At 42.2% G+C, this 13,906-nt stretch overlaps 1 long non-coding RNA gene across 1 annotated transcript; it reads left to right on the top strand.

The window, feature by feature from the left end:
• Positions 1-7,757: 7,757 nt before the first annotated feature.
• On the top strand, positions 7,758-13,308 carry LOC129185458 (uncharacterized). Its single transcript, XR_008572073.1, has 4 exons — positions 7,758-7,838; positions 9,286-9,393; positions 10,430-10,481; positions 12,609-13,308. It is a non-coding gene; the product is annotated as an uncharacterized LOC129185458 (long non-coding RNA).
• The last annotated feature ends 598 nt before the right edge of the window (positions 13,309-13,906 follow it).

Raw genomic sequence — 13,906 nt, 5'->3', positions numbered from 1 at the left:
CACCACTGACGTAAACACTCAGCTTGAGAAAGAGCAGACGGATTCACTGTACAGGGACCTCCAGATGACTCCCAGCAAAAGGTAGAGTAAGTTGAGGGGTTTTCTTCTTCCAGTAGGCTTTCAGGTAAAGCGTCTGGATCAGGAATTTGATCTCTCATTTCACCCCGGTGTCTCAAGTTTCTGATAGAGTACTTACAGTAGCAGTCGAAACCATCCTGCAGTGTTATGACTTCCATTGCTCACTCTCACAACGTGTTTCACTTTGGTTCAGTCAGTCATAGACGTACACTCTCACTCCCCCGGTTGTATTAGCATGAGTGTCTGTGTGCAATTACTCGACGGGGCTTCACCTCACTGTGCTGATACGTGGATTCAGTGACAAAGGAAACACAGGCAGAGGGCAGATTATCCTGCTGAAGATGCAGCTTCCTAAAAATGGGCTGCTTGAGTTGGATTCTAAAACAAGCAACATTTGGACGAGATAGTGTTCACTGCATACCCGCAAAAAATGCCTTGCAGGTTTAATTCCCTACAGCTAAACCTGTAATTTTGCTGTGGCGTCAGATAGCTGCTGAGCCGATAGAGACTCTTCTCTGCTTTGTTAGAGATCAGCGCACTGTTTCCTGTGCGTATTCTATGTAAATTACATGCGATAATCGCCACGCACGGCACAATGCAGGTTCCCGTGGTGCGAGCGGAAACCGAAAGTAGATAAACGCAACCTGGGAAGATTTGCATAGTCTTTGTGTTTTGGGCACTGCGGAACGTGAGCCCTAAGGATTGGTAGGGCTTTCCTCTAGGTTTTGTATAAGTAAATGCCTGCTTCCTCTCAGGGCTGCAACCATTATGTACAGCAGACAACACTGGGTGGAGACCGAGGGCACGAACAGAATAACAAAATTATCAAGTCTGGTGGGAACATGAGGAGGGAGTAATAGCCCCTTTGCTGTGGTCTGCCTCTTCCTAGAGAGAACTCAGATACACTCAACAGGACACATCAATACTATTCAGTACATTATTGGACCTAAAGAGCCATGTAATCTGTTCAAGATAATGCTCAAGAAGTGTCACTCAGATGTGAAGGGGAACCACAGAGGGCATGTTAATCCATGTTGGGTCTTTTTGTCAGGAGCTCCGCAGTGTCAAGGTGCGCATTACCCTGAATGCATATTTACTCTGAGAAAAAGACAACGCTTTTATATGCTGTTGCTCCTGGTTTGTATATGATAGCAGTATGACGATCATTGTCACCATGAAACAAAGACAAAGCTCCCACGGCGTATCTTGCTGCGTGTGTCTATAAAACCTCCAACTTTGGAGCACACAACCCCTCCCCCCATGCATGGTTTAATACCCTTCCAAAACACTTCCAACCAAACAAACAATGTCTGACAGAGAATCAACAAACAAAGCAACAACGGCTGAGAGACTTTGTTCTGGATCTGAAACTAAAGTCTGGGAAATCTGTTTGGCTCGTGATACGCTTCATTGTAGAAATTGCATTCAGGGACAAGTTATCAGTATTCACATGTTCTACCTGCCTCAGTCTATTTTTATGTTGATTTAAGTCGGCTTGTGGACTTGATTCAATTACGTTGCCAAGCCTCCTTCTGTAAAATGTGTTGGATCTGTGCACACGACAGAGGGTTGCTTTTATTCTTGAGGCAAAATACTGTCTTGATCAGCTTTTAGATGCACTTTTAATTGATATTTTCCCCATAATGAATGTTTCCAAAACAGACATTAAAGCATTGAAATCAACATACAAACCATACCTTTAAGTTTTACCTTATTGGGGAATGAACATTGAATAATGTATGCAGACTTCTTATGGCCCTGTCACACCTTGACGATTTAGCCAGCGCATGCCCGACGTGATCATTTTGATGGCATACGTTGAACTGTCGACGTTTTTTTCAATTTTGGGCGTGTACATAGCGTATTCATAATGAGTTAGACGTGACGTATTATGTTAGTATACATGACGTATTAGTAACTTATATAGAACGTTTCTATAACTTATAGACAACTTATACCAACGAATGCGTAGCGTGTTGCCGGCGTTCACAACTTATGCCCGACGCCAGTCTAACTTATGCAAACCACACGGCAGCGTATGGCCGACGATCACGTGCCGTAGCCTATAAAAAAAGCTGCCCCTTGATGACTTAAATCATAACCTCACTAGACATCGCAGTGTCAACATCACCATCATGCCGAAGAAAATTTCAAAGACCGCTGCCAAGAAGTGTCAGGGCAGTGACGGAGGCCCAGGGCGAGGACGTGGACGTAAGAAGGATCCATCACCACCCACAGCCTCCCCGTCCCACTCTCACTCTGATCTAGATGACGCAGGTTCTAACGCCTCTCAGGCATCGTCAGTGGTATCGGAAGCTGCTTCCCCAGTGGCCTCCATCTCCTCTCAGCCAACTCTTGCCAAGAAGAGAGCCAAGAAGACACAGTTTTATCTCAAGGTATGTTGACGTATTACGACTTGTGCGTAACTTACAAATAACGTGTGTGAACGAGCGTCAACGATCGCATAACTTATTGCCCGCGTATGCGGGATGTATGAATCACACGTTGACATACGTCGAAAAGTTTTGTGCATGCACAAAATTTTTGGACAACTTGGACATACTACGACGTATGCCGGCGTGCTTCAGTGTGCTCTTAACTTATACAAAACTTACCCATAACTTATTCGACGTACGCCAGCGTATTGGCCAAATTTTTCATACGTTGGCGTGTGCTGGCTAAATCGTCAAGGTGTGACAGGGCCATTAAATATAATTTATTATTCATATGTTCCTTTTGTAGATGTACACACTCGGCACAACATTATACATCCTCACAATCTAATTAGAGATTTATGAAAAAATCAGCGTTTATAAAGATAATAATGATCGTTTTAACACCAAGCACAGTCGAACGTGTTGAAAGTCATACTGTACATTGCAAGGATGAAACTGAAGTTGCTGGAAAAATATGCCTTTATCGACTTACAAGCATCATTGTGGCATCGCACGAAGCATCGGCAAATCTCACACGACTTTATCTCGGTGAGCTTCGAAAAGATTAACTCCACAACTGTTTTGCTTTTCTTTGGATGTGTTGTCTTTTTTGTTTTTCTTTGTGATTTCACCACCAGGCACACGTATCGTAAGAAAAAAAATATGACCATAAATGCTTGTGCTTTTGTCCACTACGAGCTTGCCATCAGGGTCATAATTAATAACAAACAAAGCAAAACAAAAGTACTTCCAAAAATATGAAGGATGGTGGAGGACCTTCGATTTCAGGTATATTTAAGGCAGGGGTGTCCAAAGTGCGGCCTGGGGGCGATTTGCATTTATATTGGCCCGTGACACATTGTAGTTTATCCTAATAACTCAAAATAACTTCTACATCTTTACAAAATAAAAAAAATATAAAAATAAAAACAATATAGTAAACATTAAGCTGCATTGTCGAGCGAAGATCCTCAACATCAGAAGTTGATCAAATAAATACACAATTGTGTATCGTTCGATTCATAAACCGAGACCATGTGCACTGTATGGAATGGTTCAGTATAGATACATGTAGTGCTGTATGGTTTAGGTGGAGATACACCTCCCATGCACAAGCCACTGTGACATTAAAGTTAGCATGATTTGTTGTTTATGTGTTACTCTTTGGCACTGAACATCTTTCAATCCCCATTTCCCAATCTGGAGTTTTTAATGTATTATTTTGACAATAGGACTTGATGGACACTGTGCCAATAGATGCTAATCACATGAGGCGTGGATGTTGAGAGTGGTGGGAGAACTTTATCTCAACCATGGGAAGGATGTCAATTTTGGGACACATCATCCGTAGTATACCCTTGAATCGGCCTTTCAACACTAGACACCCTCATCAAAGGCGGCCAACTACAGGGTGATCAAGCCTGAGCCCAATCATGAGTAAAGTAGTGCCTGGAAAGTGGGGGGGAGAAGTGGGTGGTGGGCAGTGAGCTAGGCAGTAAGATCCCGACCTGGGACCAAAAACTGCCCCGCCTGCCGTGTCGTCGCGCAGCCTCTCCCCTTCCCCCCCACACCCTACCCTTGGGTAAGGGCAGGAAGGAAGGGGGTGGGTTTCAAACTTCTTTCGGCCGCTTCAGAGACTGATCTTAATGGCTGTGTCTAAATCCGGGGTCTGCAGCCTACCAGTCCGCATTTGTGGGCTGCATGACATCATCGTCCCATGCGAAGGCTGTCCAAATTAGAAAGTCGGCGAAGGCTCCTCCAAATGCGGCCGACAAATGTGTCCTCCTCCTCCATAGAAAAGAAGCCTGCATTCAAACCATCCTTCGTAGCCCATCATATCCCAAGATTCTTTGTGCGCGCTTCCATCCAGCCCTTAAAAATGTCAACATTACGGTGCAAAGCAGGAGAAGCGTAAGTATTGATTATCAATAAATATTGGTTTGGAATCGGAAGTATTGGTTTATTTGAGCAAGCAGGCAGTTTGATGTGCGGAGCCTTTGGATGCAAAATATTAAGTCTTTCTACGACTACGACTAATCTTACTACCGTGATTATGTAAATACATAACACTTAATATTCCATACATAAATGGAAAAAGAAGTCATTTTGTGTTTGTGTACATCACGTACATGTTTTATTGGGATGTTCTGTATGTTAAATTTTCCGAATGTTTATACTTGTGTTAATGTGATCTTGTGTTACATTTCTCTTGCTTCTGTCCTGAGGGCAGTCTCGGAGGAAATGCATGGGCTCACAAGCACATACAGTAAACAAACAATAAAAAAAATAGAGTATGTACGAGTTTAGATGATAATTTGGCAAACAAAATGATGTTTTCAGTGTTTAACAATAAAATAAATAAATTAAATACAGTAAATATCGTGCTGAAGCTACTGCTCTTGTGATTTTCATCTTCCCATATTCATTGCAAAGATTGAGGAAAAGGGAGGATATGCTGCCTTACAAATGATTTACTGTATTCGACTTCATATTTCCAATCATTTATAACAAGGCCTATAGCTTAACTTATAACTTAGCTTTGCTACATTGTAGACATTAATGAAAATACAATGACTCTTATTAAACATGTATTCCAAATATGATGTGAGTATGACTGCAAGGTGTTCCATCAACAAAGTCTTGTGTCTGTCAGTGGGACATCATGTGGACTGGTGCATGTCTCCACTGTCCTAATCATCATTTGTCAAGCGGGTGTGCAAGGATGATCTCCACTGCCATGTCACTAACCCTTTTCAAAGAAAACACTCTTTCTCAATTATGTAAACACAAAAGATGACCATTCATTTTATAAAGAACACAAATAGAATAGGATCGTTTTAAACTGCTAAAGATGATCATGGTCAGGATGGAGCTCCAGGACAGCCAGATATGTGGTACCACCATGGAACATCACTGATGGCCTCCAAACCGTCTCCTCCTTTGGCTTCCTGCACCTCGTCATTATTTCACCTGCCCTGCAGCTTGATCTGTGTAGGATGCTACATTGTTTTATTACATCAAGTCATACATGTGATCAAATAATACATATATTAAAACTTATAAATACGATGCAAGTTGGCGGAGGAATTCAAATGATCCTTTAATGCTCGCTCAGGTTTAGCTCTGAGCTGGAGATAAATCTGCCGACGGAGAACCTCTCTTCTTTCTACTGTTAAACCTACATTTAAAAAAGGAATAACTTTGCTTCCATAATGTCACATTTTGTTTGTTCTCTTTCACTTTAGTTAGGTTTCCGTTCTCCTTTAGCGGTTGAAGGCCGATATCATTCTGTCACGAAGTCAGGGTAAAAATGAGAACACGTAACACAACCAGGAAGTGAGAGGAAGGCTAGACCGTCTGAATTCACAAGGCTGGTTCACCGCCTGAGAAGGAGCCTCCGAACGCCTGGCCTTCGCCGACCGGGTAGGCTACTGGCATTGCAGGCTGCAGACCCTTAAATTAGACACAGCCATTGTCTGTCGCAGAGCCTGTCCATGAATGCCAAGGTCTTTCATGAGTCTGATGGTAGAGGAAGCCACATAACCTCTGCATCCTACGTCGGCTGGATAGACGTTGGCCTTCCATCCTCATTGTTGTGCATCTGTTGCCAGATCTGTGTAGCGCAGTTTCTTTCATTCACAGGCCTCTTCGGTGGAATCCTCCCACGGGACCGTGAGCCCTACTGATACTTTCCAATCAGGCTTTAGGCACCACCACATCACTGAGACAGCTCTGATCAAGGTGACAAATGATATCCGTCCGAACACAGATGCAGGCAAAGTGTCAGTTTTAGTTCTGCTGGACTTGAGCGCTGCCTTTGACACAGCTGACCACGTGATCTTATTGCAGAGGCTAGAAAACTGGGTGGGAATCTCTGATACTGCTCTTAAACTGGTTCAAGTCCTATCTGGAGGACAGGAAATACATTGCTGGAATTGGTAAGTGTGTCTTAGACCAAATGGCTATGACCTGTGGGGTTGCCCAGGGGTCAATCCTGTGGCTGCTATTTTTCAATCTGTACGTGCTTCCTCTAGAGCAGCTAATAGGCAGCTGCAATGTGCCCTACCACAAGTATGCAGACGGACACTCAGATCTACGTGTCACTGACGGCAGGTGAACATGGTCCTGCAGATTTACTTTGTCACTGCATCAAACAGATCAGTGTGTGGATGCAAAACAACTTTCTCCAGCTAAACTCAGACAAAACTGCAATCATTGTTATTATTTGGCCCACAGAAACAAAGAGAAAGTGTTATCAGTCACCTTGAGACTCTTTCTCTAAAACCTAATCATAGAAATCTAAGATTAATAATGGACTGAGATCTGAACTTTAACAGCCACATTAAATCAATAACATTATCAGCTTTTACCACCTAAAAAACATTGCCAAAATCAAGGGAATAGTGTCTCAACCAGATTTAGAGATTTAGAGAAACTATTCCATGTCTTTGTCTCCAGCAGGCTGGACTACTTTAACGGCCTTCTCGCCGGGCTCGCTAAACGAGCTGTAAAACAGCTGTAATATAGCCAGAATGCTGCTGCTCGAGTCCCGACTAGAACCAGGAAATATGACCATATTAGTCCAGTACTCAGGTCTCTGCACTGGCTTCCTGTCGCTCAGAGAGTAGACTTTAAAACAGCTCTGCTTGTGTCCAAGTCTTTTCACGGTCTTGCGCCAAAGTACATCTCTGACATGTTAGCGCCACATAAACCATCACGGGCTTTGCGAAGGTCAGGGACGGGTCGCCTTGACTTTCCCCTATGATGTTCACCACCTTCAGTGAAGGGGACAACAGCACCAAGTCTGGTCTGAGGGTGGTGGTTGCAATCTCTGGGGGAAAGATTAGTCGCTTGCCAGTAGCGTAGTTGGTGGTGTCATTGGGGTACCACTGCACAGCATCATAGAGCTGTTCTAATGCTTGTAGTATTGATCAGCATAGGATCATATTAAACTGTGTTTAATCCAGTGTGGACAGAAGTGACTATCCATTTAACACATGTTGCAATATTGAAACAGCTTGTGTTTAACTATCAAGGTCGCCACTTCACAATATGACGCTAAGGCTGATGTAACAAGTACAGCAGCTTCTTGTGTGAAGAAAAATATTAGTGTCATTTTTTTGATAGACAGACGGCAGTTTTTCCTCGATGGTGTGTTTATTGAGTGGGAGTGTTGATATGACAGACTTGTCAGTGGAGACTAATAGTGTTTGACAGCATCAGACTTATGGATGTAGCAGATCATCTCAAAGGCATTATTAGCTCTGTTCAGGTTGCGGATGGGAACTTCAGGTGTGTATTTCAGTTGAAACCTGGACAAACTTGGTGAGTAAAAGGGATCAAATGTTAGTGTTTCCTTTTCAATGCATTTTAATGTGCTTTCTATGTTTATATACTGTACACCAGTGTTGTTTTTGTCAACGGACAAAAATGTGATGGTGACAAGCTAAACACGGGTCTTTGATGACTAAAACATGACGAGTCGTGTGTGAGTTTTTGTTGACGAGACATGACTGGATGACAATGTTAGTGGGTGGTCTATCAGATGTTTAAAATACATGACATTTCTTCCTATTGCGTGTGTCATCTCTCAGTCAAAAAGTTGAACTTTGCAACGCATCCTAGCTCAGCACGCATTGCACCTTATGCTCAACACGCCGGTGGCCGGTGACGTGGGCAACGGGAGCACTTTTGGTGGGAAACAAGGCAATGATTTGTGGATATACGTTAAATATAATCAGTGTTGGCAACGTGGCGACTTTGTCGCTAAATCTGGTGACATTCCAAACACTTTTGACGATATAATTTCTCAAAGGTGACCAAAGACAAATCTAGCTGCTTTTTCTGGCGTCGTTGGAGAGATTTCTGGTATCTGCGGACTTAAAAGCGAAAGCACACATTGATCTGCAGTTTGTGTTCTCACTGAGCAGCAGCGGGTGCTCCTGTGACGTCCGTCCCGCAGACACAAGCCGTCAGTGCACTGTCGGCCGAGATAAAATATTACAATTATTTTATTTTGATGAAGCGATCAAATGTATTTGTAGTTCTAAACAGTTCAGTTTTTTGCCTCCGCTACGAGGTTCTGCTTTTTTCCTATTGGGACTTTTGTTCTGCATTCGATTATGACTGATATTTTGACTTTATTCCCGTAAAATTACAGCTGTTTTTTTCCATTTTTGCTTTTTCTTTCCAACGATTTCATTTCAACTTTCCTCTTGTAAATTCTCTTCTCGTAATTATAACTCTGTATCTTTTAAAACAATAATGTATTTTTTCTTTATTTCAACATTGTTACTAAAATGATATTTTTCCTCATTTTACAAGTTTATTCTCATAAAATTCAAATTAGAAAACTATTTTTTCCTCTTAATATTTTGACTTTACTATAGTAAAATTTCTGCTCTTGATTTTTTTTTAAATATAATTTTCCAAATATTTCAACTTTATTATTATTATTATTTATTACAACTCTATTATTTTGACTTCTATATTTTGACTTTATTCCCGTGTTATAAATTTTGCGCCAACCTAAATTTCCAAGAATTGCAACTTTATTTGTTGTTTTTGACTTAATTTTCTTGAATATTTCAACTTTATGCTACTAAAATGATATTTTCCCTCATCCTATTACTTTATTCTTGAGAAATTATGGCTTTTTTTCTTGCTAGATTACAACTCTTCTCTTGATATTTTGACTTTTGATCGATTTTCCCATTTTTGCTGCTGTTGTTGTTGTTTTTTTTTAAGTTTCCTTGTTAAATTACATTTTTAGACTGTGCAGTGGGCCGATAAAATCACAGCCGCGGGCCGCAAATGGCCCTCGGGCCACACTTTGGACACCCCTGACCTAAAGGCTCATCACACTGATATTCTCTGGAAGGTAAGTTACAACACGTTGTGTTAACATATCATATACATACAATGTTACTTGACAATTGACTTGTGATAAATTTCATAGCAAGCCTAAAGCTTTCCACGTAAGTCCTGGCGCAAACTTAGCGATAGCTTCAGGCTAACGTTAGCCTTGTTGTGCTAATGTCAGTTCATTAGTTTATGTGTGTGTTGCTGTTACATGACAAACATGCAGGGATTTTTGACCTGTTGCTGTTCCTCATGTGTTTAAATGAACATTGAACTTCTGTAAAGTTAGCATCATGTTTTGCTGTGTTTACATTCAGTGACGGTGTGGCCATCGTTTTGTGTGTTTATGTTCTGCTAGCTTTGGGCCATAAGCCACAAGGGTACGTCAGTGACGTCAAGCAGCTCCAACCCTGACCTGTGGCGTTTGTGTTGCGCCACAGGACACACACAAGCAAAACAAACGCAACACTTATGTTTTTGAAGATAAGCTATACCTACATTTGATTTTGTAGTCACCTGTCAATCTTTACAGGGGGTGTACTTAGTATACAGTGATAGAGTAATTGTATCCCCAATATGTAGACATACATCATTATTATTGTTGTTTAACTAAAACTGAATTCTGTTTTTAGTTTTTTTTGACTAAAACTAGACTAAAATGTTTTTATTTTTGTAATTTTCATCGACTACAACTGGACTAAAACTATCCCATATAGAACTGACTAAAATGTGACGAAAACAAGAAGCGTTTTCATCCAAAAGACTAAGTCTAAAAATGAAATGGCTGCCAAAACACATTCACTGGGGAACTACCGTATTTTGCCTTTCTTTCCCAGCACCCGCTCGTTTCTATACATCGCACAAAAATAAAACAATAAACACATCATTTATTCTGTACCATTTTGATATGCAGGTTAGCATATAGCTACGCCTGCTGCACCACAGCAGCGTTAACAGAGCTAAACGCTGCTTGCTAGCCCTGTATTATGGCGAAACCAACAGGCAGTACCACATCCACTCTCCATGCCAAAGTAAACAAAGGTGGTTCTTTTAAGGTGGACTGGCTGTCGGAGTATCTGCAAATAGAAGAACAAGAGGCGAATCTGGGTGAGATTTTTTTTCTGTTTCGAATGAGAAAGGGCTGAAAAGTAGCAAGCTGGTTTGGAATGAATGTTTAGTGTGGAATGAATGTGTGGTTTAACCGTGCATTTTTATTTTGATGGCGGGACGTACCGAATACGGGAAGTGTTACGCAGAGTTTGCCCGAGAGGTGCCAAAGGGGCCGGCAATTTTTTTCAGTTGTAATTTTTGGTTTAATTAATTGATTTTAATTAATTTTTGGAATTAAATAAAAGTAAAAATATAACACATATGGCATCCATTTCAAGTACATTTCCAGGATGAAAGTTTGTGTGTATGCTCAGACATTTGAAAAATCAGTGGCGCCCTTGGCAAGATTCCATAAGGCAACGCCCTCCATCGGCGATTTACATACGCTTACATTGCATACAATTGTCTTTCATTTGTAAGATAACATCTCACCTAAATTACATGGTTAACAAAATAGATTCCCCAAAATATTACCACAGAATAGCCATCCATCCATCCATGAGGGTCGCTTGGGTATGCTGGAGCCTATCCCAGATGACTTATAGGCGAGAGGCGGGGTACACCCTGGACTGGTCGCCAGTCGGTCGCAGGGCGCATATAGACAAACAACACATTCAATCTCGCATTCATACCGATGGACAATTTGGCGACAAAGAGTTGCCAGTGTACCCGGGGAAAACCCACGCATGCACGGGGAGAACATGCGAACTCCACACAGAGATGCCCAAGCGGAGATTCGAACCCAGGTCTTCCCGATTTCCTGACTGTGTGGCCAACATGCCAACACTCGGCCACCGTGTGGCAAATAAATATTAGTAATAAATTATAACGACAACAATCAACAAACAATTTAAATAACCACATCATTTGCGCACAATAACTGGAGATATAAACTACAGTTACACTCAGCAATAACTACATACAAAAACTGTACAGCATACTTTAAATTTGTGTCAAAGCGTAAGTTATGCTAAATCTTTTCACAAAAAGTTGGTTTTCTTCCTGTTTTAGTTGGGAACTGATATTTTCCCGAAACTTCAGATTACTAAAGAGCAGAGAAAGGTAGGAAAAAACTTATTTCTGATGAAAGACGGGAGTCTAATTTTTCCTTTGGTAGCTTCCATGTTTATTTAACCATCCATCCATCCATTTTCTATATTAGGGTCGCGGGGGCATGCTGGAGCCATCTCAGCTGACTTTGGGCGAGAGGCGGGGTACACCCTGAATCACAGGGCACATATAGACAAACAACCATTCACACTCACATTCATACCTATGGACAATTTAGAGTCACCAATTAAGCTAACATGCATGTTTTTGGAATGTGGGAGGAAACTGGAGTATCCGGAAAACCCACACGGGGAGAACATGCAAACTCCACACACAAATGTCCCAGGGGAGAATCGAACCCAGGTCTTCCTGATCTCCAGACTATGACTGTGTAGCCAACGTGCTAACCACTAGACCACCGTGCGGCCCTCATGAACGGGTTGTCTTTTGAAAAATGGCTGGGATTGAATGAGTTAATATAATTACTATATTGAAGGTGAGTTTTTTTCCAATTTTTTAGCACCTCCTGGAGGCCATGGAGCCCTGAGCATCTGCTTATATTGCCTATTGGGCCAGTCGGCTCTCCGTAACACGTCCTATAGCCGGTAAAGCCAATCCTTCAAAATAAAAGAAGCACGCCAGTGAAATAGAGTAAAATAACCCGGTTGCATTCCAGCCGGCGCAGTTTTCAAAGGCAAATGTTGAGGTAAGACACAACATTGTGGAGTAAAAAGAAATCCTTAACCTTAATCTCTGAATTGCAATATAATGACTGCAAATTGACTCCATCGGGGGAGATGTGTACAGCGACAATCATCTTTCTATCAAAGATTCATGACATTTTGTATTATTCAGTGTATACTGTATCTACAGTACTATTCCGTCAGTGACCTCTCAGGATCGTATTTGAATATGAGAACGAGCATGTCCCTGTCATTTCCTATTTCAAATCAAAGAGGTCAACATGGAAAATGTCTCAAAACCAATTTGTGTTTCAAAAAGACCCTAGAGAAATAGTGGCTTGTGTTCTGTTTGATATGCACAAAGACACTTATCCCTTATCTATCTTTTCAGAGCAAAAGAGAAGAGGATAGAGGGTGAAGTGCTCCAGGAATCAGTGCTGCCTCTATGAGATATGATGCTGCTTGATTTTGATCATTGACATTTGCTTTCTCATGCATCCCGAAAAACAAAGCCTGCCTTCCATTAAGGAATTATTCAAATAACCTTCAACAGTGGATGTTTTCCTACAGTTTTGTTGCAGGAATATGAGAACACATACTGACATCTCAATTACTTATGCAACGCTGAGAGTAGGCCCAGTGGATGCAATCACCGTGTGTGCGATCCTCAGTCACTCCGAATCACAGAGGCTCCCGGACAGACACACATAATTCAGACAAGTCAGACAGGATTTGCATACAAAGACTGCAAAAAAAAAAAAAAAAACATAAATAAAAAATGCACCGTCTTGAGGGGGAGAGAAGACAGAGATTCAAGAGAAGGGGGATAGTGATGGAAGGAGGGAAGCCAAGTAAATTGTTTTAAAAAGGTCTAACACGTCATGTTTTATATGTAAAAGGCTTGCTACAGCGAGCTGATATCGGCCTGTTTTAAATCTCCACACAAAGCCGGACATAAATATTAAAAAGATATCGGAAACTGGTGTAGGATGTTCCTCGCTGGTACGTCAGCAGCACACTGGACCAGCTATTGTTGTCCATCTTGATTCCTTATAAAAAAAAAAATGTTCCCCCCTTCCAAATCTTCTGGAGGTGACACACTGTCTTGTCGCCGGGTGACGGGTGGGGGGGTGTTCGAGGAGTGGGTGATGGGGTTGCAGGGACGAGGTGCTATAGGGCAGGCGGAGAGAAGGGGTGGGGTGCATCGGAGGCTAACCCGGGATCACGTCATTAGCGTAGCACGGCGGAGATGCAGGGGCACCCTGACACATGTCACGGACAGCCAGCCGAGAGCCCACGTATGAGGCTGACACACTGCGCATAATTTATCCTGTGACATGATCTGCATGCCGAGTTGTTGATCTGTTGTGTTTGGTTTGGACATGGGTGCTGTGGCAGGGAAGGCAGGGTGGGGGTGATTATGCACGAGGCGGGGGCAGGAAGAGGAGGGCGGGGGTGAAGAGGTGGCAGGTTATGTATGTATGTGTGTGTTTTGTAAGGGCGCTGGGAGGCAGCATCTTGGTGTAGCCCACACTGAAGGGGCGACACGTTTGTCATGTCCACTGAGGGGCTACATAAACAAGTGCATTCAAATTCCCGAATACAGACACCCACTTCCTCACACACACACACACACACACACACACAGTTTATTCACGCTTTTGTGATATGCATGTTGAGTCACAGTCA

This window comes from Dunckerocampus dactyliophorus, chromosome 7, assembly GCF_027744805.1.
Source record: "Dunckerocampus dactyliophorus isolate RoL2022-P2 chromosome 7, RoL_Ddac_1.1, whole genome shotgun sequence".
In the NCBI taxonomy this organism is placed as follows: Eukaryota; Metazoa; Chordata; class Actinopteri; order Syngnathiformes; family Syngnathidae; genus Dunckerocampus; species Dunckerocampus dactyliophorus.
This window is presented reverse-complemented; position numbering and strand designations above follow the sequence as displayed.